The sequence below is a fragment of the Lissotriton vulgaris genome, chromosome 5, assembly GCF_964263255.1.
Source record: "Lissotriton vulgaris chromosome 5, aLisVul1.2, whole genome shotgun sequence".
Taxonomy (NCBI): domain Eukaryota; kingdom Metazoa; phylum Chordata; class Amphibia; order Caudata; family Salamandridae; genus Lissotriton; species Lissotriton vulgaris.
Window position 1 is genome coordinate 76,780,083 of NC_141693.1, and position 26,239 is coordinate 76,806,321.

Sequence of the window (26,239 nt, forward strand, 5' to 3'; positions counted from 1 at the left end):
AAGGAAAGTCCTTCCATCTGCCTCCATCGGTTGCCACAGTGATTTTGGATGCATCCACTCTAGGGTGGGGTGCTCATCTGGGAGATCCGGAGATCAAGTGTCTTTGGTCTCCAGAGGAAAGGTTGCTTCACATCAACCTTCTAGAGTTACGGGCGATCCGTCTAGCGCTCAAGGCCTTTCTCCCTTCCCTTCGCGGTCAGTCGGTTCAAGTCCTAAAGGACAATGCGACCGCGATGTGGTATGTCAACAAGCAGGGAGGAGTAGGGTTGCATTGTCTCTGCAGAGGATCTGCGTCTTTGGTCCTGGGTTCAGGACCATCAGATTTGTCTTGTGGCAAATCATCTGGCCGGAGTTATGAACGTGCGTGCAGACAGTCTCAGTCGGCAATTCTTTGCCGACCACGAGTGGAGGCTTCATCCGGAGGTGGTTCGTCATGTCTTTCGGATGTGGGGAACTCCTCAGGTGGACCTGTTTGCCACTCACAAGAATGCGCACTGCCCGTCATTCTGCAGTCTCCAGTATCCGGTGCAGGGAGCTTTAGGGGACACGTTTCAGTTGAGTTGGGGCTCACAACTCCTTTACCTATTTCCTCCCATACCCTTGATTCCTCAGGTTCTGAGGAAGATTTGGCAAGACCGGGCCCAAGTCATATTGATCGCCCCGGATTGGCCGAGAAGGGTGTGGTACACGGATCTTCTCCACCTCTCCTCGTGCCCTCCGCTCCGTCTCCCTCTCAGGGCAGACATCCTCTCTCAGATGGAGGGGCAGGTTCTACACCCCCACCTCCAGAGCTTACACCTTCATGCCTGGAGATTGAACGGGGCAACCTGAATTCTTTTTCTCTCCCACCTGACATGGTGGATGTTATTCTTTCAGCCAGGCGGCCTTCCACCAAGTCAATTTATTCATATAGATGGTCCAAATTTGTTTCGTATGTTGGAGAGAAATTTATTGACCCTTTAAGGGCCCGTTAATCCAACATACTCCAGTTTGCTCTTTCTCTGGCCCAGTAAGGTTTTGCTGCGGCAACTGTAAAAGGTTATTTGTCGGCATTCCTTTGCTTGCCGGACCAGCTGTCTTTCTTTAAGTCACCTATTGTATTACGTTTCATTCACTTTCGCGAAGCATTACTGCTTAGATTCCGAAGTGAGGAGGGATGGTCACTTTGCGCGTTCTGTCCCACAAGATTTTCAGGTACAGAAGAGTGGACACCCTCCAGGAGTGGGGACTGCTGTGGGATTCTATTCACAGGTGAGGAATCCACTGGCAGATGTATCCAGGGGTGGAACTGATGTCATCACGCCGACGAGGCCCTATTATGGATCCAGTGACGTCAGTGGGGTCGCGAGCAGAGTCGTACCCTCTGTGACGTTGTCCATGACCTCGCCGGTGTGAAGAGCTACAAAAAAAAAATCGGATTGGCTGCTGCGCAGGGGATATTCACAAGGTGAGGAATCCACAGGCAGATACTGTATCCACCAGAAAACGTGTTACCGAAGGTAAGTAACTTGTTCTTCTGTTCCAAAAAGATCCGTGATCAGGCGTTCGATAAAGGTCTCCATGCGGCCCACATTGGTCGACTCCGGCAGTCCCGTAATACGTATATTATTGCGCCAGGACCGCACTTCTAAATCCTCATTTTTAGCTTGTATTACTGAGAGGACCTTTTCGATGCCTGTGGTTCTGTCCGAGACTGTTGTCAATCCGTCTTCAGCCGCAGAGACCCTTTGTTCCACCTCCCCCATACGCGCATTTTGCTTCTCCAATTGAGAGGACATATGGTCAAGACGATGTTTGATCGCCGCCATCGCTTCCTCAATTGACTGTAGCATGCGTTGCATTGCCACCAAGGTGGATTCCAGCGTGGGAAGAGTGTCGGTATGTGCCTCCGCTTCAGAATCAGAGGCAGCTTTCTGTGGTGTCTTGGGGGCCCTTTTTGATTCAAAGGTAAGGCGAGGTTGAGAATTATCCGTCCTACCCATAATGATGACTGCAACTCAATTTTATCAAAGGAAAATGTACCACAGTTGTAACTAGGCAAACCGCTTTCACTCAGGTGAAAATGTAATGAGGGGTCATCTAAAAGCGCCAGGCTTAGGTATCTGGTATCTGTCCTTTATCAAGGTGCCCCCCCCCCCCCCCCAGGGTCACCTTACAAGTCAAGCAACTATCACGTCTCACAGGCCCTGGAACAATTCATCAGGACTATAAAGCCTGACCCAGTGTATCACAGCCAACTATGATAGGAGAGGATGTCAGTCTATTCGCCTCCAAATTAATAGCCCAAGAGCAGAAGACCCACAGCTCACATTTGGGGAAGGGTCTGCAGCAGGACACAAAATGCGCAGAGAAGCAGGTATTCCCTCAGTGGCCTGTTGAACACAAGCCAGTGGACACCTTCACCAGAACGTCGATAATATAATTTGCCTCTCAGCTCCTTCATAGCCTCAGCATTCTGTCAAGAGCAGGCCCACTGCGCACTATACCTCGGCAGTCTTCCTCACAGTCCATTAGAAGCAAGCAGGCACAGCTCGCACCCTCAATTCAGCCCTCCAGTTTCCCAGGCCGGTAGCAGCAACATGAAAGCGCCCACAGCGCAATCCAGACTTAGCAAAGACCACCAGTGGACCCAGTGCTCCCCCTCCAGCCTCCGGACCTCTTCTAGGCCCCGCGCCAGCCACAGCAAGCGGGACACAGGCTCAGCTCGCGGCCCGATCCTGCCTCCTCGGCCCATACCGAGAAAAAAACGTTGCCCCACCTACTGCCACCAGCGCAGACGGGCACCAGCTCTTCAAGAAGATCTTCACGGGAGGCACGGGCTGCCACTTAAAAAGGCACCGCTCGAGACCGCAGCTGTCAGTGCTTCGCCCCGTCACCACGCAGAATCAGCCGCACACACGGCGGTACTTCAAGCAGGCCGCTCCACAGCATCAGCAGCCTCCGTCAGCCGCTCGACGTTTCAGGCAGGTCACCCTGTATCCACCACACTGCGCGGCCCCCAGGTGCAACGGGGGTCGCGTACGATGATGTATCGGGCCCAGGTCCGGCCAGCAGACAATCTGCTTAACACGCCATCTCAGCTGCCATTTACCTCAACGTCTTCCCAGTGCAATGGAGTCCGTTTCGTCCGTTCTTGCAACCTAAAGTCGATCTCCACTGCCACCAATGGACGCTGGCACATGAGGGCACTCCAGTGGTGCCTCCGCATGCAGTGGTATCAGCACAACGGAGATCTCAGGAAGCCAGTCAGGATCTCCAGAGAAACTGCGGCGGACCTGTCTTGGTGGAGCGTAGAGGGCAATCTGTCTCAAGGAAAGTCCTTCCATCTGCCTCCATCGGTTGCCACAGTGATTTTGGATGCATCCACTCTAGGGTGGGGTGCTCATCTGGGAGATCCGGAGATCAAGTGTCTTTGGTCTCCAGAGGAAAGGTTGCTTCACATCAACCTTCTAGAGTTACGGGCGATGCGTCTAGCGCTCAAGGCCTTTCTCCCTTCCCTTCGCGGTCAGTCGGTTCAAGTCCTAAAGGACAATGCGACCGCGATGTGGTATGTCAACAAGCAGGGAGGAGTAGGGTTGCATTGTCTCTGCAGAGGATCTGCGTCTTTGGTCCTGGGTTCAGGACCATCAGATTTGTCTTGTGGCAAATCATCTGGCCGGAGTTATGAACGTGCGTGCAGACAGTCTCAGTCGGCAATTCTTTGCCGACCACGAGTGGAGGCTTCATCCGGAGGTGGTTCGTCATGTCTTTCGGATGTGGGGAACTCCTCAGGTGGACCTGTTTGCCACTCAAAAGAATGCGCACTGCCCGTCATTCTGCAGTCTCCAGTATCCGGTGCAGGGAGCTTTAGGGGACACGTTTCAGTTGAGTTGGGGCTCACAACTCCTTTACCTATTTCCTCCCATACCCTTGATTCCTCAGGTTCTGAGGAAGATTTGGCAAGACCGGGCCCAAGTCATATTGATCGCCCCGGATTGGCCAAGAAGGGTGTGGTACACGGATCTTCTCCACCTCTCCTCGTGCCCTCCGCTCCGTCTCCCTCTCAGGGCAGACATCCTCTCTCAGATGGAGGGGCAGGTTCTACACCCCCACCTCCAGAGCTTACACCTTCATGCCTGGAGATTGAACGGGGCAACCTGAATTCTTTTTCTCTCCCACCTGACATGGTGGATGTTATTCTTTCAGCCAGGCGGCCTTCCACCAAGTCAATTTATTCATATAGATGGTCCAAATTTGTTTTGTATGTTGGAGAGAAATTTATTGACCCTTTAAGGGCCCGTTAATCCAACATACTCCAGTTTGCTCTTTCTCTGGCCCAGTAAGGTTTTGCTGCGGCAACTGTAAAAGGTTATTTGTCGGCATTCCTTTGCTTGCCGGACCAGCTGTCTTTCTTTAAGTCACCTATTGTATTACGTTTCATTAAGGGTCTTACCAATAAATTCCCTCCTACTCCATTTATTGTGCCTCAGTGGGACTTAAATCTTGTCTTAACTTACCTGATGGGTTCCCCCTTTGAACCTTTGCACAAGATTCCATGAGACTACTGTCTTACAAGACTGTTTTTCTTGTGGCAATTACCTCGGCAAGGAGGGTAAGTGAGCTTCAAGCTCTTAGTCAAAAGCCCCATTCTTGACATTCATGCTGCAAGAATGGTACTCAGGACCAGGGCTGCTTTTCTGCCTAAGGTGGTAACTCCTTTCCATCTGGGGCAGTCCATTACCCTTCCTACCTTCTATCCTCCCCCTCACCCTTCCAAGGAGGAGGAGCGGCTTCACCGTCTGGATCCTAAGAGGGCGGTGAGTTTTTATCTCGATAGAACTAAAGACTATCGTGTGGACGACCAGCTCTTTGTGGGGTTTGCTGGCTGCAGGTAAGGAAAAGCGGTGCACAAGCGCACACTTTCCAGATGGATCATCTTGTGTATCAAGATTTGCTATGCCCTGGTTGGTAAAGAACTTCCAGAGGGTATAAGAGCTCACTCTACTAGAGCAAAGTCTTCTACATCTGCTTTGTCTAGGGGTGTATCTGTAGAGTACATTTGTAGAGCTGCAACTTGGGCCTCCCTCCACACTTTCGCGAAGCATTACTGCTTAGATTCCGAAGTGAGGAGGGATGGTCACTTTGCGCGTTCTGTCCCACAAGATTTTCAGGTACAGAAGAGTGGACACCCTCCAGGAGTGGGGACTGCTGTGGGATTCTATTCACAGGTGAGGAATCCACTGGCAGATGTATCCATCAGAAGAACAAGTTACTTACCTTCGGTAACGCTTTTTCTGGTGGATACAGTATCTGCCTGTGGATTCCTCACATGCCCACCCGCCTCCCCGTTGTCCACTCTTCTATACCTGCAAATGTTTGTTTGTATTTTCAATGGAAAGGTTTAATTGTTTTTACCTTTTTAATTGTTGTCACACTGTGTGTGGGTTAAAATATTGTGTACTGTGTATACTGCACTTGTTTATGTTGGTCCGTCCGTAGGCATCGGGGGCACGGAAAAAAGGGGTGGAACTGATGTCATCACGCCGACGAGGCCCTATTATGGATCCAGTGACGTCAGTGGGGTCGCGAGCAGAGTCGTACCCTCTGTGACGTTGTCCATGACCTCGCCGGTGTGAAGAGCTACAAAAAAAAAATCGGATTGGCTGCTGCGCAGGGGATATTCACAAGGTGAGGAATCCACAGGCAGATACTGTATCCACCAGAAAACGTGTTACCGAAGGTAAGTAACTTGTTCTTCTGTTCCAAAAAGATCCGTGATCAGGCGTTCGATAAAGGTCTCCATGCGGCCCACATTGGTCGACTCCGGCAGTCCCGTAATACGTATATTATTGCGCCAGGACCGCACTTCTAAATCCTCATTTTAGCTTGTATTACTGAGAGGACCTTTTCGATGCCTGTGGTTCTGTCCGAGACTGTTGTCAATCCGTCTTCAGCCGCAGAGACCCTTTGTTCCACCTCCCCCATACGCGCATTTTGCTTCTCCAATTGAGAGGACATATGGTCAAGACGATGTTTGATCGCCGCCATCGCTTCCTCAATTGACTGTAGCATGCGTTGCATTGCCACCAAGGTGGATTCCAGCGTGGGAAGAGTGTCGGTATGTGCCTCCGCTTCAGAATCAGAGGCAGCTTTCTGTGGTGTCTTGGGGGCCCTTTTTGATTCACAGGTAAGGCGAGGTTGAGAATTATCCGTCCTACCCATAATGATGACTGCAACTCAATTTTATCAAAGGAAAATGTACCACAGTTGTAACTAGGCAAACCGCTTTCACTCAGGTGAAAATGTAATGAGGGGTCATCTAAAAGCGCCAGGCTTAGGTATCTGGTATCTGTCCTTTATCAAGGTGCCCCCCCCCCCCAGGGTCACCTTACAAGTCAAGCAACTATCACGTCTCACAGGCCCTGGAACAATTCATCAGGACTATAAAGCCTGACCCAGTGTATCACAGCCAACTATGATAGGAGAGGATGTCAGTCTATTCGCCTCCAAATTAATAGCCCAAGAGCAGAAGACCCACAGCTCACATTTGGGGAAGGGTCTGCAGCAGGACACAAAATGCGCAGAGAAGCAGGTATTCCCTCAGTGGCCTGTTGAACACAAGCCAGTGGACACCTTCACCAGAACGTCGATAATATAATTTGCCTCTCAGCTCCTTCATAGCCTCAGCATTCTGTCAAGAGCAGGCCCACTGCGCACTATACCTCGGCAGTCTTCCTCACAGTCCATTAGAAGCAAGCAGGCACAGCTCGCACCCTCAATTCAGCCCTCCAGTTTCCCAGGCCGGTAGCAGCAACATGAAAGCGCCCACAGCGCAATCCAGACTTAGCAAAGACCACCAGTGGACCCAGTGCTCCCCCTCCAGCCTCCGGACCTCTTCTAGGCCCCGCGCCAGCCACAGCAAGCGGGACACAGGCTCAGCTCGCGGCCCGATCCTGCCTCCTCGGCCCATACCGAGAAAAAACCGTTGCCCCACCTACTGCGACCAGCGCAGACGGGCACCAGCTCTTCAAGAAGATCTTCACGGGAGGCACGGGCTGCCACTTAAAAAGGCACCGCCCGAGACCGCAGCTGTCAGTGCTTCGCCCCGTCACCACGCAGAATCAGCCGCACACACGGCGGTACTTCAAGCAGGCCGCTCCACAGCATCAGCAGCCTCCGTCAGCCGCTCGACGTTTCAGGTAGGTCGCCCTGTATCCACCACACTGCGCGGCCCCCAGGTGCAACGGGGGTCGCGTACGATGATGTATCGGGCCCAGGTCCGGCCAGCAGACAATCTGCTTAACACGCCATCTCAGCTGCCATTTACCTCAACGTCTTCCCAGTGCAATGGAGTCCGTTTCGTCCGTTCTTGCAACCTAAAGTCGATCTCCACTGCCACCAATGTGAATGAATGAATTTATTGTATAGTTAATAAAAACCATTACAAAAATAAAAATGCATTAGTTTAAAATTGGTCAGTATACATGCCTGTTTTAAAAAAAACATTAATAACTATTTATATTCATAAAATATCAGATGTAAGAATATTACTGAACTACATTATACAATTTCCTATTCGTTCTATACAAAATAGCTCTTATTTCAGGAGCTCAATATCAAATTACATCGATCCATTTGCTAGTGTAAAACGGATCGCACAGCTCTTCCTACTCAAGATCAAAGTTGATTTGGGTCGATCTACTGCGAGTTATGTGAAGCCATTGAATGGCGTGTGACGGCGGGTGCAATTACTTGCGTGAGAGTAGCAAAAGTTCTTATAGCCTCTTAACGTTACGCCTTGATCTGAATTTTTAACGACCCTTTACAATGACACCTCTTTTGCTCTCAAAGTTCATAACAAACTTGACTGATCTGCAGATAAATTGTGGATCCGCTGTACACAAAACTTGTATAATGGCAGTTCGACAAGTTCACTGCCACCAATGGATTCAGCAGATACGTGCTGTTTCATTCAGCCTCCTATCATGGTAAAGGATGTTGTGATGCACCAGATTTTTGGCGGATTGTGTCCCGGTCAGGCAGAGCCTTACGTTAGTGCGGCCATCTTGCCAAGCGCCCTCTAGCGCCCCCCAGTATAAAGGTAAGTTCAGCCTACGGTGTTGCATGCATGCCAGTAACCCATCCCAGAATAAAGGTCAGTTCTTCCTGCGGTGTTGCATGCATGTCACTAACCCATCCCTGTATAAAGGTCAGTTCAGCTCACGGTGTTGCATGTGTGCCAGTAATTCACATAAATATGCAGGTTATTTCAGCCTACAGTAACTCTCCTTCCCAGCACCAAGGACGCCTTCAAAAACGCCACCCGCATTCACCACCAACTAATCCGAAAGGCCAAAAGAACAGCATTCAAGGATCGACTTGACAACAACGCTCACAACAGCAAGGAACTTTTCAACATCGTCAAGGAATTTTCCAATCCCTCGGCCAACTCCAACGACATCACCCCCTCTCAAACCCTCTGCGACTCCCTAGCCTCATTTTTCCACAACAAAATTGCAGACATCCACAACAGCTTTGACAACCAACCCGGAAACCAACCCACCCTACCAGTTGCTGATCATCCTCCCCCGGCGAACACCCTTAACGATTGGAACCCAATCTCCACTGAAGACACCATCCGCCTAATGAACTCCATCCACTCAGGATCTCCCACAGACCCATGTCCTCACCACATCTTCAACAAAGCAGACTCCGTCATAGCACCGCACCTCCGAGACGTCATCAACTGCTCCTTCATCTCCGCCACCTTTCCGGCAGACTGGAAACACGCTGAACTCACCGCCCTTCTGAAAAAACCCACAGCGGACCCCACCGAACTCAAAAACTACCGCCCCATCTCGCTCCTACCTTTCCCGGCCAAAGTCATCGAGAAAGCTGTCAACAACCAGCTCGCCGCCTTCCTCGAAGCCAACAAATCCCTCGACCCCTCACAATCCGGATTCAGAGCAAAACACAGCACTGAGACCGCCCTCATCGCAGCTACAGACGACATTCGAACTCTACTGGACAATGGTGACACCGTCGCCCTCATCCTCCTTGACCTCTCTGCAGCATTCGACACAGTTTGCCACAAAACACTGTTACAACGCCTCAATAACATCGGAATCCAAGGAAAAGCACTTGAATGGATCACCTCATTCCTCACCGGAAGATCCCAGAGAGTCCGTCTTCCACCATTCACGTCAGAGGCCTCTGAAGTCATCTGCGGCGTACCACAAGGATCCTCTCTCAGTCCCACCCTCTTCAACGTATACATGAGCCCCCTCGCGGCCATCGCACGCCAACACAACCTCAACATCATCTCCTACGCGGATGACACGCAACTGATCCTTTCTCTCACCAATGACCCCAGCACCGCCAAAACTAACCTACACGAAGGAATGAAAGAAGTTGCCGAATGGATGAAACTAAGCCGTCTGAAACTGAACTCAGACAAAACAGAAGTCCTCATCTTAGGTACTTCCCCCTCTGCATGGGACAACTCTTGGTGGCCGGAAGCCCTTGGAAAAGCACCCATCCCGACAGACCACGCACGGAACCTAGGCGTCATCCTGGATTCTTCACTTTCAATGAACAGACAAGTCAGCGCCGTATCCTCTTCCTGCTTCAACATTCTTCGCATGCTCAAAAAAACTTTTCGCTGGATCCCCTCCGACACAAGGAAAACAGTCACCCACGCTCTGGTCACGAGCCGACTGGACTATGGAAACACCCTCTACGCAGGTACTACCGCAAAACTCCAGAAGAAACTCCAACGAATCCAAAACGCCTCAGCCAGACTCATATTAGACATCCCACGCAACGAACACATCTCTGGCCACCTTAAAGACCTCCACTGGCTTCCCGTCAATAAGAGAATCACTTTCAGACTGCTTACCCACGCACACAAATCACTCTACGACACCGGTCCAGAAGGCCTCAACTCACGACTGTCCTTCTACACCCCCTCCCGCCAACTACGCTCTTCCAACCAAGCCCTCGCCACTGTACCTCGCATCAACAAGACCACCATGGGAGGCAGATCCTTTTCATACCTAGCTGCTAGAACATGGAACTCACTCCCCGCATACCTTCGCCTTACCCAGAACCACCTAGCATTCAGAAAGCAACTTAAAACTTGGATATTTGACAAGTAATCCCCCCCCTTCCTAAGCGCCTTGAAACCCTCTGGGTATGTAGTGCGCTATACAAATTCTTTGACTTGACTTGACTTGACTAGTGATGGATTTATAATATACTGACCAGTGCTGCTGAGAATGCCCTATGTGTGCTAGTGATGGATTCATAATATACTGACCAGTGCTCAGACTTCCCTGTGTGTGCTAGTGATGGATTCATAATCTACTGACTAGTGCTGCTGAGACTGCCCTATGTGTGCTAGTGATGGATTCATAATATATCGACCAGTGCTGCTAAGACTGCCCTATGTGTACTAGTGATGGATTCATAAGATTCCGATAAATGCTGCTTAGACTGCCCTGTGTGTGCTATTGATGGATTCATAATATACTGACCAGTGCTCAGACTTCCCTGTGTGTGCTAGTGATGGATTCATAATCTACTGACTAGTGCTGCTGAGACTGCCCTATGTGTGCTAGTGATGGATTCATAATATACTGACCAGTGCTCAGACTTCCCTGTGTGTGCTAGTGATGGATTCATAATCTACTGACTAGTGCTGCTGAGACTGCCCTATGTGTGCTAGTGATGGGTTCATAATATACTGGCAGTGCTGCTGAGACTGCCCTATGTGTGCTAGTGATGGATTCATAAGATTCCGATAAATGCTGCTTAGACTGCCCTGTGTGTGCTAGTGATGGATTCATAATATACCAGCAAGTTCTGCGGAGACTGCCCTATGTGTGCTAGTTATGGATTCATAATATATCGACCAGTGCTGCTAAGACTGCCCTATGTGTGCTAGTGATGGATTCATAATATACTTACAAGTGCTGCAGAGACTGCCCTGTGTGTGTTAGGGATGGATTCATAATAATACTGACCAGTGATGCTGAGACTGCTCTATGTGTGCTAGTGATAAATTCATAATATACTAACAAGTGCTGCTGAGACTGCCCTATGTGTGCTAGTGATGGATTCATAACATACGGACAAGTGCTGCTGAGACTGCCCTATGTGTGCTGGCGATGGATTCAAAATAAACTGACCAGTGCTACTGAGACTGCCCTATGTGTGCTGGTGATGGACTCCTAATATACTGACTGGTGCTGCTGAGACTGCCCTATGTGTGCTAGGGATGGATTCATAATATACTGACCAGTGCTGTTGAGACTGTCCTATGTGTGCTAGTAATGGGTTCATAATATACCGACTAGTGCAGGCGAGAGTGCTCTAGGTCTGCTAGTGATGGACTCATAATATACCGACGAGTGCTACTGAGACTGCCCTGTGTGTGCTAGGGATGGATTCATAATAAACTGACCAGTGCTGCTAAGACTGCCCTATGTGTGCTGGTGGGTATACAACGTTTAGCACGCATTTTGTACCACGCACTACCATTACAACGCAGGCATTACCACGCATACGCTGGAGGGCGCTCTAGGATAGGGAATAAGTTTAATTTTATATCCAACACCTTCCCTAGTGTCCACGGGGACTGGAGTTGGAATATAAAATTATACTTACCACTATCCAGCACCTCAAAGCGCTATGTGTTGTAACGGTATTCGTTGTAAATACCGCGTTGTAAAGGTATGCGTGGTAATAGTATGCGTGCTAACGTCATACATCCGTGCTGGTGATGGACTCCTAATATACTGACTGGTGCTGCTGAGACTGCCCTATGTGTGCTAGGGATGGATTCATAATATACTGACCAGTGCTGTTGAGACTGCCCTTTGTGTGCTAATGAATATACCATCTGAAAGAGACACGTTTGTGATAGATTCCTTACCTTAGAATATCCCCAGGCATCAGACTGGATCCGGAAGGTTTTGCTTAGCAGTACTCCTGCGCGTCAGTAGGTGGCGTCCTGCGGCTCCACGTCCATCACTGGCGTCGTCAGTGTCGAGATGACGTCACGGAGAGTACTTAGGCGCCACCATACGCGCTGACGTCAGTTCTTTCTTTTCCGCGACAGCAAGCGCAGATCCGGATTGAGCACCTACCTTATTCACTTTTTGACTTTTATTTTGAGACTTTGTCTCCCCCTTTTTAGGTCTCGCCTGATCCAGCGCAGGTGGTGCTCTGCGAGACCACAGTAAGCAGCTTTTGAAAATGCCACCACAGGCTTTTGGTGGCCTAAAGCTTGTGTTCACGCGTGCTTGCACGCATGCAGCCGCCATCTGTTTTTTTCTCCGTCACACAACTCCCGCTTCTCCCCCACCCCAGATCGCTTCTCGTGGCCGCGCGCGGCCAATGCTTGTTTTCTCTTCTTCTTGCGTGCTTGTTCCGGCTTGCTGCCTGCATATTACATGGCTGCTGATGTCAGCCTTGTGCAGGCTCCGGCTCCCTCGGCACTCTGTACCGTAACCCAGCTCCTCTGTCTCTCTGACTCGCTCTATAGTCCGTGACTAAATGACTTTATCCTTCGCCCTGCAGCACGTGCCATCACGTGATCGGAGAACCTCGCAAGCAATTGGTTCAGGTTTGTTTGGAATTGTAATTGTTTCATTGCTTCGTGAATTTCTGTTCGGTGGGACTCAATGGTACGCCGTGTGGGTAACACGTTTCAAATATAACTCCATGTCCTGTAAGCATTCTACATTAGAACATCGACTGTAATGTTTAGATTTTTGGCTTAACTTTGTGTAATCGTACCCCGGTTCTTACATTATTTATTTTTAACAAAAAATTCAGTACTCCTGTTAGTCAAGGCATTATGTATTTTAACGACTTTTTAAGGACTCTTGCCTAATTGGATTACTGTTAATCAACCATTGACAAAGCTGCTGGCTTTTAGTTTGTTAAAGAAAGTGGTGTTGCACAAAAACGCACTTCTTAATAGGCGCCATCTAGTGCTTAAGAAAATTCAGTGGTTTATGGCTGTTGCTCCTAGGGCTCCAAGTATTCGCCTTTGGATCTCGGTAAGCGACGCCATAAAAAGAAGTCGAAGAAGCGTGTTCACTCTCCGACGCCCCCGTCGCTCCTCTGAGGCGGACGAGGGGGACAAGGGCTCTGCCCCAGCGGCTTCTCTGGAGCCTGGGAGTTACGCGGCCTACCCGCCATACCCGGGTCCGTCGACTACTCCCGAACAGAAGAGTTCCTTGCTGCCATGGACCGCCTTTTTAGGCCTCGGGCTCCCGCTGGCATGCCTTCGGGCCCCGCGGTCCCGTTTCCAGATCCTGTTGCCCCGGCGCCTCCTCCACCGGCTCCAGCCCCGGCGCCACAGGATCCTACGCCGTTGGCTCTGGCCCCGGCGCCACTAGGGGCAGCGCTGCCAGCTCCGGCCCCGGCGCAGCCCTCGGCTCCGCCACCGCACTGGGTGGCGTTTATCCCACCCTTGCCCTGGTTCCAGGACTATTTTGTTCCAACCTGGGATCTGCATTGGGAGGTGGCGCCGGTCCGGCCCAGGCCGGCGCCGTTCACGGTGCTGTTCCCGGCGCCGTTCGTCCGTTCTCCGGCTTGGGCTCTTCCGCCGCGACCGGCCCCCTCTACACCAGAGGCGGGCGAAGACTGGGAAGGGTCCGAGGACCCTCTTGCCTGGCAATGTGACTCCGAACAAGATTGGGTGGACGACCTGGAGGATGCAGGCGACCTCGATGTCTCCTCTGACCCGGGGTTCGCCTCTCTCTCACCTACGATGGAGGAGGGTGCCTCCTACACAATGGTACTCTGTCGGGCTGCTGAGGCCCTCAACCTTGACCTCCTGCTCCAGACGGCGTCTACTTCTTTGGAGCCATTGCTTCCCTTCAATGACGCCCTTACAGAGGTCCTCTTGGGCACTTGATCGAGGCCAGCCTCGGGTGCGCCTGTGGATAAAAACGTCACCAGACGCCGGTGACCCCGCCTTCTTGACCACTCACCCTACGCCTGAGAGTCGACGAGACCTACTATCAGAAGAGATAAAAGTCCATTCTCCACTAACTGATATTCAGCCACTTGGAATAACTGTAAATATAGATGATATCTCGGACTCTATAGACATATCAAATAGTTTTTAATGTTATTTGCTATTTTTTTACAACAATCTGCAAAACACGTGACCGCATTGCTTATATAATTATGGTACCAAATAGGATACCTTTAAAGACATAGGGATATATGAAAGAACTTTGGCAATACCTATTTTCTTTTTCTTGTAATTACAGATACTACAGATCTGATTTAACAATGTCGGCGGTAAGGTAACCACGATAATTAAGGGCTGTAATAAGCTATTTAAGCACTTTGGTCCTGAAGAAAGCTTCTTGAATTTACAAGAAGGCTGAAACATATTGACCCAATAGTGCGGAAGACTAGTAACTGGGTCAATAACCGCACCACAACCGTTTTTACTTTCTCACTTCACTACTTTTGGAATAAAATTACGGCGCTGTATAGTGAAGTAGAACATTTTGACTCACTGCACATGGCGTTGGACTTGCAGGATGCTTATTTTCACATCCCTGTCCTGCCAGCCCATCGGCGCTACCTGCGGTACACGGTACGCCTGGAGCATTTTCAGTTTGCCATGCTCCCTTTTGGCCTTACCAGTGCCCCTCGGGTGTTCACGAAGGTGATGGCGGTGGTTGCAGCTGATCTGCGCAGGTCTGGGGTGTCAGTCTTCCCCTACCTCAACGACTGGTTGTTGAAGGCGGGCTCGCCCCAGGCAGTCGTCAGCCACCTCCAGACTACAGCCGACCTCCTGCACTTGCTGGGGTTTTCCATCAACATGCCAAAGTCGCACCTGAGTCCCTCTCAGAAGCTCCCCTTCATCGGAGCCGTTCTGGATTCGGCATTGTTTCGTGTTTATCCTACTGAACAAGGAGTCCAAGACATTCAGGCAATGATTCCGATCTTTCAGCCTCTATCGGTTTCGGTCAGGATGATCCTCCGGCTTCTGGGTCTGAAGGCCTCCGGCATCCTGCTGGTGACACATGCTAGATGGCATATGCAGGCTCTGCAGTGGGACCTGAAGTTCCTGTGGGCGCAACATCAGGGCAACCTGTCTGATCATGTTCAGATCTCGGAGGGCACTGCACAACAGTTGCAGTGGTGGCTCACGAATCGCGATTGGGTCAATGGCAGAACCCTCTCCCTCCCCCAACCGGACCACACGTTGGTGATGGATGCGTCACTCCTGGGGTGGGGAGGCCACTTGGGAGAGGCCGAGATCAGAGGCCTCTGGTCTCCGGCGGAGTTCCGGCTCCATATCAACCTTTTGGAGCTGCGGGCGATCCGGCTTGCACTGAAGGCATTCCTTCCCTCTGTCCGGGGAAGTGTAGTGCAGGTGGTCACGGACAACACCACCGCCATGTGGTATTGCAACAAACAGGGTGTGGTGGGGGTCCTGGACCCTCTGCCAGGAGGCTCTGTGACTCTGGACATGGCTGGAACATCAAGGCGTTACCTTGGTGGTTCAACACCTGGCAGGTTCTCTGAACGCCAGGGCGGACAAACTCTGCTGCAGGTGCTTGATTACGAATGGCGTCTGAACTCTGAAGTGGCGCAAGGTCTCTTTCTGCAGTGGAGAGTGCCTTGCTTAGATCTATAGTAGCCACCGAAGAGAACGCGCAATGTCATCAGTTCTGCGCTGTGGAATTTCCAAGGCGGGACTCGCTCGGAGGCGCTTTTCGTCACGATTGGAGCTACAGTCTGTTGTACGCCTTTCTGCCTACACCACTTTTGCCAGGAGTGCTGAAGAAGATTAGGGGCGACCAGGCCCAAGTCATTCTGGTGGCTCAGGACTGGGCTTGAAGAGTATGTTATGCCTAGCTACTAAGTATGAGCATCGATCACCCGATCCATCTGCCTCTTTGGGAAGATCATCTGTCGCAGCAGCAGGGGACGGTCCTGCACCTGAACCTGTCCAGCCTCCACCTCCATGCGTGGAGATTGAGCGGCGACAGTTGACGGCTTTCGACCTTCCTCCTGAAGTCTGTAGTGTCATTCTGATAGCCAGGCGTCCCTCCACTAAAACGGTACTCGCCTGCCGATGGAACACATTTGTGGTATGGTGCTCAGCAAAGGCTGTGGATCCCCTTTCTGCCCCTCTTTCTGAGGTTCTTCTGTTTCTTTTGTCTTTTGCCCAGCAGGGCTCTGCTCTGGGTACTCTCAAAGGTTATCTTTCTGCCATCTCTGCCTTTTTACGACTTCCTGATCAGCCTTCTCTTTTTAAGTCCCCGGTTGTTAACCATTTCCTCAAAGGCATTTCACACACATTTCCTCCCGTGCCTTTCATAATACCTCAGTGGGACTTGAATCTTGTCTTGACTTATTTGATGTGCGCTCTCTTTGAGCCCCTTCATAACTGTCTCTTATGTCTTTTCACTTTAAAGACAGCTTTCCTGGTAGCTATCACCTCTGCCAGAAGAGTGAGTGAGCTCCAGGCTCTTTCTTCCAAGCCTCCTTTCCTTTTAGTTCATCCGGACAAGGTTCTAAGGACTCGTCCATCTTTCTTGACAAAGTTTGTTACGCCCTTCCACATCGGGCACCCCATCACTTTGCCCACCTTCTTTCTGCCTCCGCATCCTTCCCGGAAGGAGGAGAGGCTCCACCGTCTGGCCCTAAAACGTGCGCTCTCCTTCTAATCTGCAGCGTACACAACAGTTCTCGGTGGATGACCAGCTCTTTGTTGGCTACATGGGTGCACAAACGGACCATCTCCCAGTGGGTCGTTCTGTGCATCAAAGCATGTTACACCTTGGCCAAGAAGGAGCCTCCTGTGGGGCTGCGTGCCCATTCGACCAGGGCAACTGCAGCCACTACTGCCTTGAGAAGCAGTGTTCCCTTGCAGGACATTTGCTACGTGGGCCTTGCTGCACATGTTTACAAAGCACTACTGCCTTCACAGTCCGGTCCGGAGAGACAGCTTCTTTGGCCGTTCTGTGCTCCATGACTTTCTGGTGTGATCCTGTTCGCAGACCCACCTCCGGGGTTGGTATGGCTAGGGTATCTTTTCTAAGGTAAAAAATCTATCACTAACGTGTCTCTTTCAGATGCACAAGTTACTACTTGTGTAACAATATATCTGTAAGAGACATTAGTTAGTGATAGATTCCTTACCGCCCCACCCATCCTCCCCGTTCTGCGAACTGATTACTAGGGTTAAGGTCATCCCCTTGTAGGGCCCTAGTTTTATGCACCAATGGTCAGTATCTTGCATGGCTCTGCGTTCCTGGCTCAGAAAGTCGTGTACAGAACTGACGTCAGCGCGCATGGGTGGCGCCTAAGTACTCTCCGTGACGTCATCTCGGTGCTGACGACGCCAGTGACTGATGCAGAGCCGCAGGACGCCACCTACTGACGTGCAGGGGTACTGGTAAGCAAAACTTTCTGCACCCAGTCTGACGCCTGGGAATATTCTAAGGTAAGGAATCTATCACTAATTAATGTCTCTTACTGATATATCGTTACACAAGTAGTAACCTGTGCAACAAGTGCTGCTGAGACTGCTATGTGTGTGCTAGGGATGGATTCATAACATACAGACAAGTGCTGCTGAGACAGCCCGTTGTGTGCTTTTGAATATACCAACAAGTGCTGCTGAGACTGCCCTATGTGTGCTAATGATGGATTCATAACATACCGACAAGTGCTGCAGAGACTGCCTTATGTGTGCAAGTACCTGTTGTATTAATCGGGTATCAGCGCTCCTGCGTGTGTTGGAGACAACCAGCGTAGGGGCTCCAAAGCGTGGCTTTAGAAAAATCTGCAAATTGCCTATGGCGCGAAAAGAAAACAACTAATGCGCTCCTGCGCGTACGTGATGTGGCCTTAACAAAATCAGCAAGGTAAGTTAAACAAAACAATGCGCTCTGGCACGTAGGTTATGTGGCTTTAACAAAATCAGCAAGGTAAGGTAAACAAAACAATGCGCTCCTGCGCGTAGGTGATGTGGCCTTAACAAAATCAGCAAGGTAAGGTAAAACAAACAATGCGCTCCGGCGCGTAGTGGTAAACACAGAATAATGTTTACACAGGTGAGTGTAGCAGAATCAGCAGGGCGCATTTAGCGTGGAATGTAAACAAAAACAGGCGCTCCAGTGAGCTACAGTGTCACAGGAACACCGGTAGGGGTAGAGTGTTCTAATTGGGCTGTAAATCCAAGAAAAGCTGTCTAGCACGAGAGCAACTCAGAGCAGTCGGGTACTCACGCTTCTTATGATGAAGAGTCCAAGAAAGCCAGGCGCAACAGCGCTAGAGACATCAGAAAGGTATCCGGCCACGAATGGCAGAATACAGGCAGGAACACTCGCTTCGGGACTCAGACGCAGAGGAATCCAGAATCCAAAGAGCAGAGCGGGCGGAAACCACGGGTCTTAAGTGGTTTCCCCCGGAAGCGCTTCGGTGATGCTGGCAGCCTCCGGAGTACAGCTAGACTGCTGACTCCCTCAAACTGGAAGTGAGGAAAGCGTACATCGCCCAAAGTAAGGAGTAGCGTCCTCTCTATATGTACGCTGGAAACGCTGCCTGAAGGTAATGTCACCCACGCGAAACATGACAGTCTGCTAGCGATGGACTCATAATATACTGACAGGTGCTGCTGAGACTGCCCTATGTGTGCTAGGGATGGATTATTAACATACCGACAAGTGCTGCTGAGACTGCCCAATGTGTGCTAGTGATGGATTCATAATATACTGACCAGTGCTTCTGAAACTGCCCTATGTATGCTAGGGATGGATTCATAATGTACAGACAAGTGCTGCTGAGACTGCCCTATGTGTGCTAGGGTTGGATTCATAATATACTGACAGGTGCTGCTGAGACTCCAATGTGTGCTAGCGATGGATTCATAATATACCAACCAGTGCTGCCAAGACTGCCCTTTGTGTGCTAGTGATGGATTAATAATATACCAACAAGTGAAGCTGAGACTGCCCTATGTGTGCTAGTGATGGACTCATAATATACTGACAGGTGCTGGTGAGACTGCCATTTGTGTGCTAGTGATGGATTCATAACATACCGACAAGTGTTGCTGAGACTGCCCTATGTGTGCTAGCGAATGATTAAAAATACACAGACCAGTGCTGCTGAGACTGCCCTATGTGTGCTAGGGATGGATTTATAACATACCAACAAATGTTGCTGAGACTGCCCTATGTGTGCTAGTGATGGACTCATAATATACTGACAGGTGCTGCTGAGACTGCCCTTTGTGTGCTAGTGATGGATTCATAACATACCGACAAGTGTTGCTGAGACTGCCCTATGTGTGATAGCGAATGATTAAAAATACACAGACCAGTGCTGCTGAGACTGCCCTATGTGTGCTAGTGATGGACTCATAATATACTGACCGGTGCTGCTGAGACTGCCCTATGGGTGCTAGGGATGGATTCATAATATACTGACCAGTTCTGCTGAGACTGCCCTTTTTGTGCTAGTGAGTATGCCAACAAGTGCTGCTGAGACTGCTCTGTGTGCTAGTGATGGATTCATAACATACAGACAAGTGCTGCAGAGACTGGCCTACATGTGCTAGCGATGGATTCATCATATACTGACCAGTGCTGCTGAGACTGCCCTATGTGTGCTAGTGATGGATTCATAACATACCGACAAGTGCTGCTGAGACTGCCCTATATGTGCAAGTGATTGATTCATAACATACCGACAAGTGTTGCTGAGACTGCCCTATGTGTGCTAGCGGTGGATTCAAAATGAACTGACCAGTGCTACTGAGACTGCCCTCTGTGTGCTAGTGATGGATTCATGACATACCGACAAGTACTGCTGAGACTGCCCTATGTGTGCTAGGGATGGATTCTTAATATACTGATCAGTGCTGAGACTGCCCTGTTAAAAATGAGGGTCTCTAGTTGGTAAAATAGGTACCTTTGTCCAAATAGGGACCATTGCTTCTAGTCAGGATAAGGGGATACACTCCTAAAATAACCCCTGCTCACCTCCTAGGTAGCTTGGCACGAGCAGACAGGCTTATCTCAGAGGCAGTGTGATAAGCATTTGTGAACACATACAATAATACAGTGTAAACACAACAAATGGACACCACACCAGTTTAGAAAAATAAATAATCTTTATCTAAACCAAAACAAGACCAAACGATAAAAATCCACAATACAGTATCAAAAATAAGGCTCTTAAATGGTAGAAATTGTTCGGTTCAATGCAAGTTGTAAATGCAACACTTTTCCCACAAAGTACCTTAGATGTGTCACGCCAAACAAACAAAAGGGTCGCAGGGAAGGTTATGCGTCAGTTCCTTGCTTCGGGGGAGGCGATGCGTGGGTTCCTTACTTCAGCGGAGGTGATGGGTCTGTTCCTTACCGGAGAGGAGGGGATGCGTCTGTTTCATACTACGTTCCGGTTACGATGCAACAAGATGACGCCTCGATGCGTGGTGATGATCCGGTGCGATGCGACAAAATGGCGACTCGATTTGGTAGTACGATGCATGAACGTTTGCAGCCGCACTGTAGGTGCTGAGACAGTTTTCTCTGCGATGCATCGGCACCCTATGTGGATGCGACACACTTCCTCTCCGTGGCTCAGCAATGAGTCTGGACCAGCTGCGGGACGCGTCTTCTCCGTAGCTCAGCGATTCGTCCGGAATCGGTACAGATGTAACACACTTCTTCCTCCTTGTGACAGTCTTCCAGCTCTAAGCAAACAAACAGTCTCTAGAGGTCATAAACAGCAGCAGGCACCTCTTTGCAGGTTGGAATTCCCAGCAAGGAAATTCAGGGGAGGTGTGGGTGAAGTCTTTGTGTCCCTGAGACTTCAGAACAGGAGGCAAGCTCAGTTTCAAGCCCTTGGAGATCTTTTCTTCTAGCAGGTGACAAAGCAAACAGGAAAGTCCTTTTTCTCCTTTCCTTGGCAACAAGTAATCGCTGCAGGCCAACCCCAAAGAGCAAACAGCATAGGAGCAGTAATCTTCCTCCGCTTCTCCGGTTCTTCACCTTGGCAAAGGTTCCTCTTGATTTCCCCGAAGAGATCTAAAGTTCTGGGGTCTATGTCCCACTGTTTATAAACCCAAATCCTTTGTTCTCTGGAGGGAGAGAGGGTCTGTACCCAGCGAAAACCAGTTATTTGCTCTCTGGTGCAGCTTCCTGTCAGGATGTTGAGACCGCATTATTGAAAGCAGACCTGGCCCAGGCAGGTGAAAGGAAATCTCCTCCCCCTACTCTAAATTCAACCCAGGTCCATTCAGCCCTGCCTTGACTCATCAGACTGCAAGAGCCGCTACCCTCTCCCAGCCACTGTCACTTACAAGCCAGATATGCAATACAAAAACCTAGCAGAGGCACACTAGATGTTTAGGCATGAAAATACCTACTTTCTAAAAGTGGTATTTTTAAACACAGAATGTAAAAATCAACCACGCTAAAAGATGCACTTAAAAATTCTGAGTTCAGGCATACTAAACTTTATTTTCCCATCTTGTTTCCAGGGTCAGTTATGTTTATAGGATGTTGTAAGCAAACTGCCCAGTCTGGCGTATGGGAACAGATAGCCTTGCAATAGTGAAAAACAAAATTGGCAGTATTTCACTATCAGGACATGTCACACACATGAGCGCATGTCCTACTTTCGCATACAATGTACCCTGCCCACAGTGGTACCTTGGGCCTACCTTAGGGTTTACTAATATGCAGAAAAGGAAAGGTTTGGGGACTGGGAAGTGTGTGAACTTGCCACGTGGACATGGCAGTCCCAGACTGCACACAGGCTTTGCAATGGCAGGCCTGAACCACATTTTACAAGCTGCTTCTGTGGGTGGCACAATCAGTGCTGCAGCCCACCAGCAGCATTTGATTTACAGGCCATGGGGCCCCACGGTGCACTATACTAGAGTCTCATAAGTAAATCAAATAACCAGTCATGGTTATTCCCTAGAACAGAACACATATCACACCATCTGGATACCTTACATTGGCTCCCACTGGCAAAACAAATACGGTTCAAATCTCTATGTCTAACATATAAGGCACTCCAGGGTAAGGGACCCTTGTTTCTCAGAACCCACCTAAAGTCTTATACCCCCTAAAGAGAACTAAGATCAAGCCAGGCCAAACTGGTACATGTCCCTAGGTTCAAACAGGCAAGATGGGGGGGGGGGGGCAGAAGCTTTATACTGCATGCTGCTAAAGACTGGAATCGTCTTCCCCTTGCTATCAAGAACTGCACCTCCCTGATGTCATTTAGGAAATCAGTAAAGACATGGCTCTTCAACCTCCGCTAAATCCAGCTCCCGCGACACCAGGACTAGGTCTCTTTCTTCAGCGCCAAGACGCCCAAGGGCATACGCGCGCTTTACAAAACCACAAATCAAATCAAATCAAATCAAATGGAATCACTAATCCATAACAACAATTTACAAAAGGGAGCACTTGCACTTTCGCACTGAACAGCAGTGGCAAAGTGTCCAAAGCATCTAGACCAGCAAAAACACAGAAGGCAACAGCAAAAAATGTAAGGGCATCCCACACCAATGGTGCCAAGTCTAACACTCCCTATGTGTGCTAGTGATGGATTAATATTATACTGCCAGTGCTGCTGAGACTGATATGTGTGCTAGTGATGGATTCATAATATAGGGCCAGATGTAGGTGGCTAAATGCCGGTCGGTAATGCAGACATTCGCTGAATGTCTGCGTTACCGACTGGTATTTAGCCATGTACAATGTAGGTAACACCAAACGCCATCGCAAAAAGGGAATCTGTGAAAATAAAGAAAACCAGTTACTGATTCCTTAATTTGCGATTAGCAGGCACCGAAACCCCAAATACTGAATCAGTAAATAAGAATTCCTTAAAAACTCGCAAATTGATGTACCAAAATTCGTTAATACAGATTTTTCCATTTTTCGGTATTTAGGAGTTGCTAATTACCACTGACTCAAAGCAGGTGGTAATCAGGTGCGCTGCATTTAAACAGCTCCAAAAAGCAACAGTGTGAATACAATGGCGGCCCTCTACGTCATTGCAAGGCGGCTTCACATGCAAGCAGCAGGACTGAGGATCTGGAGACGGGAGGAACACGTGTACAGACTGCGCGTTACACTGTTCCAACTGACTGAGGCTGAAATCCATGAGAGGTAAAGGCTAGACCCCCAAACCATCCTAGACCTGATACGGGACCTGCACCCACTCCTGGAGCATCAGACACCAAGGGCGGACGCTATAACAACAAATGTTCAGGTGCACTGTAGCCTGCACCTACTTGCATCAGGTAGTTACCAAGGGGTGATAGCTGTGGCAGGTGGTATGTCACAGAGTTACCTGTCCCGTTTCTTCAACACCTTTGTGGATGCCTTGATGCAAAGAATGCATCACTACATATGCTTCCCTAGCACACAGGTGGAACTGCAGAAAACCAAGATGGATTTTCTATCAAAAGGCACAGGTCCCACATGTTATAAGGTGCATTGATGGGACACACATACCAATCTGCCCACCTGCAGCTACAGAGTACATATATCGGAACCGCAAATCAACACATTCTATCAACGTGCAGGTAATATGCGATGCGGACCACATCATCACTGACATTGAAGCCAAATTTCCAGGGAATACCCATGACTCCTACATATTCAGGATCAGTGGGATCTACACACGTCTGACTGGGGGCGAATTTGGAGAAGGATATCTGCTAGGTAAATCAATGTGACACACCCTGATGTACACCTTGGATGTATGTGTTGGTGACTGTTTTTAATGGCACTTCCTTTCTCACGCAGGTGATAGCGCATATGCCTTGCGGACATTTATCCTGACTCCATATCTCAACCCATCCACCCCAAGTGAGAGAAGATACAATGTGGCACATAGATCTTTGCACAGTGTTATCAAGCGCTGTAAGACCTGGCACCATTGGCGTGGGTCTCCCTTCCATTTTTTGCTAATGCCTCATGTGTTTTAGCTGGTGTTAGATGCTTTGGGCACTATGCCACTGCTATCCAGTGACACAGTGCAAGTGCTCCCTACTGTAAATGAATGTATTGATTGGTAATTTCATGTTTGGCTATTTGGTTTACTTGTCAGACCCTAGTCTAGTGCACTGAGTGTGCCAGGGCGTGTAAATCCAAATCCTGCTGGTGGGCCTGCAGCACTGGTTGTGCCACCCACAGAAGCGGTCTTGTAAAGTGTGTCTAAGGTCTGCCATTGCATAGCCTGATTGCAGTCTGGTACTGTCATGCTGACTGAGCAAGTGCACCCACTTGCCAGTCCCTAAATCTTCCCTTTTCTTCATATCAGTCACCCCTATGGTAGGCACAAGGGCAGGGTGCATTGTAAGTATAAGGTAGGACAAGCCATGATGTGTGTGGCATGTCCTAATAGTGAATTACAGCCATTTTCATATTTCACTATTGCAAGGCTACCTGTTCTCCATAGGCCAGAATGGACTGTTAGAATTGTTACATTTTATAATCCTAACAGGCTCAGAGAACATGGTAGAAATTCGAGTTTAGTATGCCTGAACTCAGAATAATAAAATACATCTTTTAGTGAAGTTTATTTTAATAATCTGTGTTTGCAAATAACACTTCTAGAAAGTAGGTATTTGCTTGCCTAACCTTTCAAACCTGCCTCTGCTAGGTTGTGTATTCCTATGTCTGGTTTCTGTGAGTGACAGTCTGGGGAATTCCAGGAGACAGGCCGGGTCGCCCAGTGGTGAATAGAGAGAGCTGCATCTTCATGGGAGGGAGGAGTGCACCTGAACTCTGAATAGGGCTGTGCCTGCCTTCCACAATGCTGGCTCCACCTCATGGGGAGTGACTGATGTCTCTGCCCTGCACACTGAAAGAAGCGAAGGAAGACTGTCAACAGAGTGCTCCAGGACTGTACTTGCCTTCCCCAATGCTGGCTCCGACTCCTCTGGGGCGTCTGATGTTTCTGCCTTGCACTGTGAAAGGAGAGGAGCAGTCTGGAAAACAAAGTGCTCAGGAACTGGTTTGGACTAGGCAAAGGCCCCTCTCCCCTACAAGAACAAAGGATTTCTGGGTATAAATATTGGGACCCTGCTCCCATGAAAATAGATCACTCTGAACAACAAGAAGAAACCTTGACTGAGGAGAGGAACCTGAAGAAACTGAGGAGAGGATATTCCCAAGCTGAAGTGCTGCTTGGGGGATTGGCCTGCAGTGGTTGCCTTACTGCCAAAGGAAGGAGAAAGGAATTTTTGAGTAACTTTGCTTTCAACTTGTGAAGGATTTCCAAGGGCTTGGAAAAGAGCTTGCCTCCTGCTGAAATCTCAGGGACAACAGACTTCACCCCCCAGCTCCCCAGAGTTCTTGTGGAAGTGCCTGCTGCCAAGCGCGACTCAACGAGAAGAAGCGTGTCGCCGTCACTGTGCCTGCCGTCGCAACTCCGGAGAAAGGAGAGTGTCGCCGCTGGAACTGTCGCACTGCACCGCATTGGAGAGAAGCGTGCCGCAACGAACAGGAAGTGCGTCGCCGTCGCTGCTGCTGCCGTCGCAACTCCGAAGGAGGGTGTCGCCACTGTGGGTGTCACACTGCACCGCATCAGAAGAAGAATCTCGCAATGAGGTCGGAGCGTGTCGCCATCGCTGTGCCTGCTGTCGCTACTCTGAAGGAGGATGTCGCCGCTGGAACTGTCGCTTTGCACTGCATCGACCACGAGCATCTCGCATCCGGCGAGAAGCGCGCCGCCGTCGGAGCTGCTGCCGTCGCATCTTGGATGTCGCCGCTGTAGTTGTCGCATCGTGCAGAAGCTTCACGCATCGTGGGAGAAGAGCGTCTCCGCTGGAGCTGCAGCCATCGCATCTTGGATGTCGCAGCTGTAGTCCACGCATCGAACCGAGAACTTCTCGCATCCCCGAGAAGCGTGCCGCATCTAGAAGATCTTCACGTCTTTATTTCTTTGCACCTGAACTTTGCCGCATTCCCCATCGCTGCGGCATTGCTTGTCGTGGAAGTGCAGCGCACCTTAAGGTACATTGACGCAGAGTGTCGCATCTAAGAACTGAACTGAACTAAGCTTAAATCTACCATCTTAAAGTAATCATAGTGTGTAGTTTTGTCGTTTATGGTCTTGTGGTAACTCTATATAAAGTCTACTTATTTTTTATATAAAACCTGTGTGGTGTCCATTTGTAGTGTTGTCACTGGGTTACTGTATGTGGTCACAACTGCTTAACTTACACCGC

At 49.7% G+C, this 26,239-nt stretch overlaps 1 protein-coding gene across 1 annotated transcript in view; it reads left to right on the forward strand.

Annotated features, from left to right (window-relative positions):
- The window catches only part of LOC147710234 (E3 ubiquitin-protein ligase TRIM39-like), a 320,917-nt gene that overhangs the window by 175,678 nt on the left and 119,000 nt on the right, over window positions 1-26,239 (forward strand). The gene's annotated exons all lie outside the window — the stretch shown is intronic.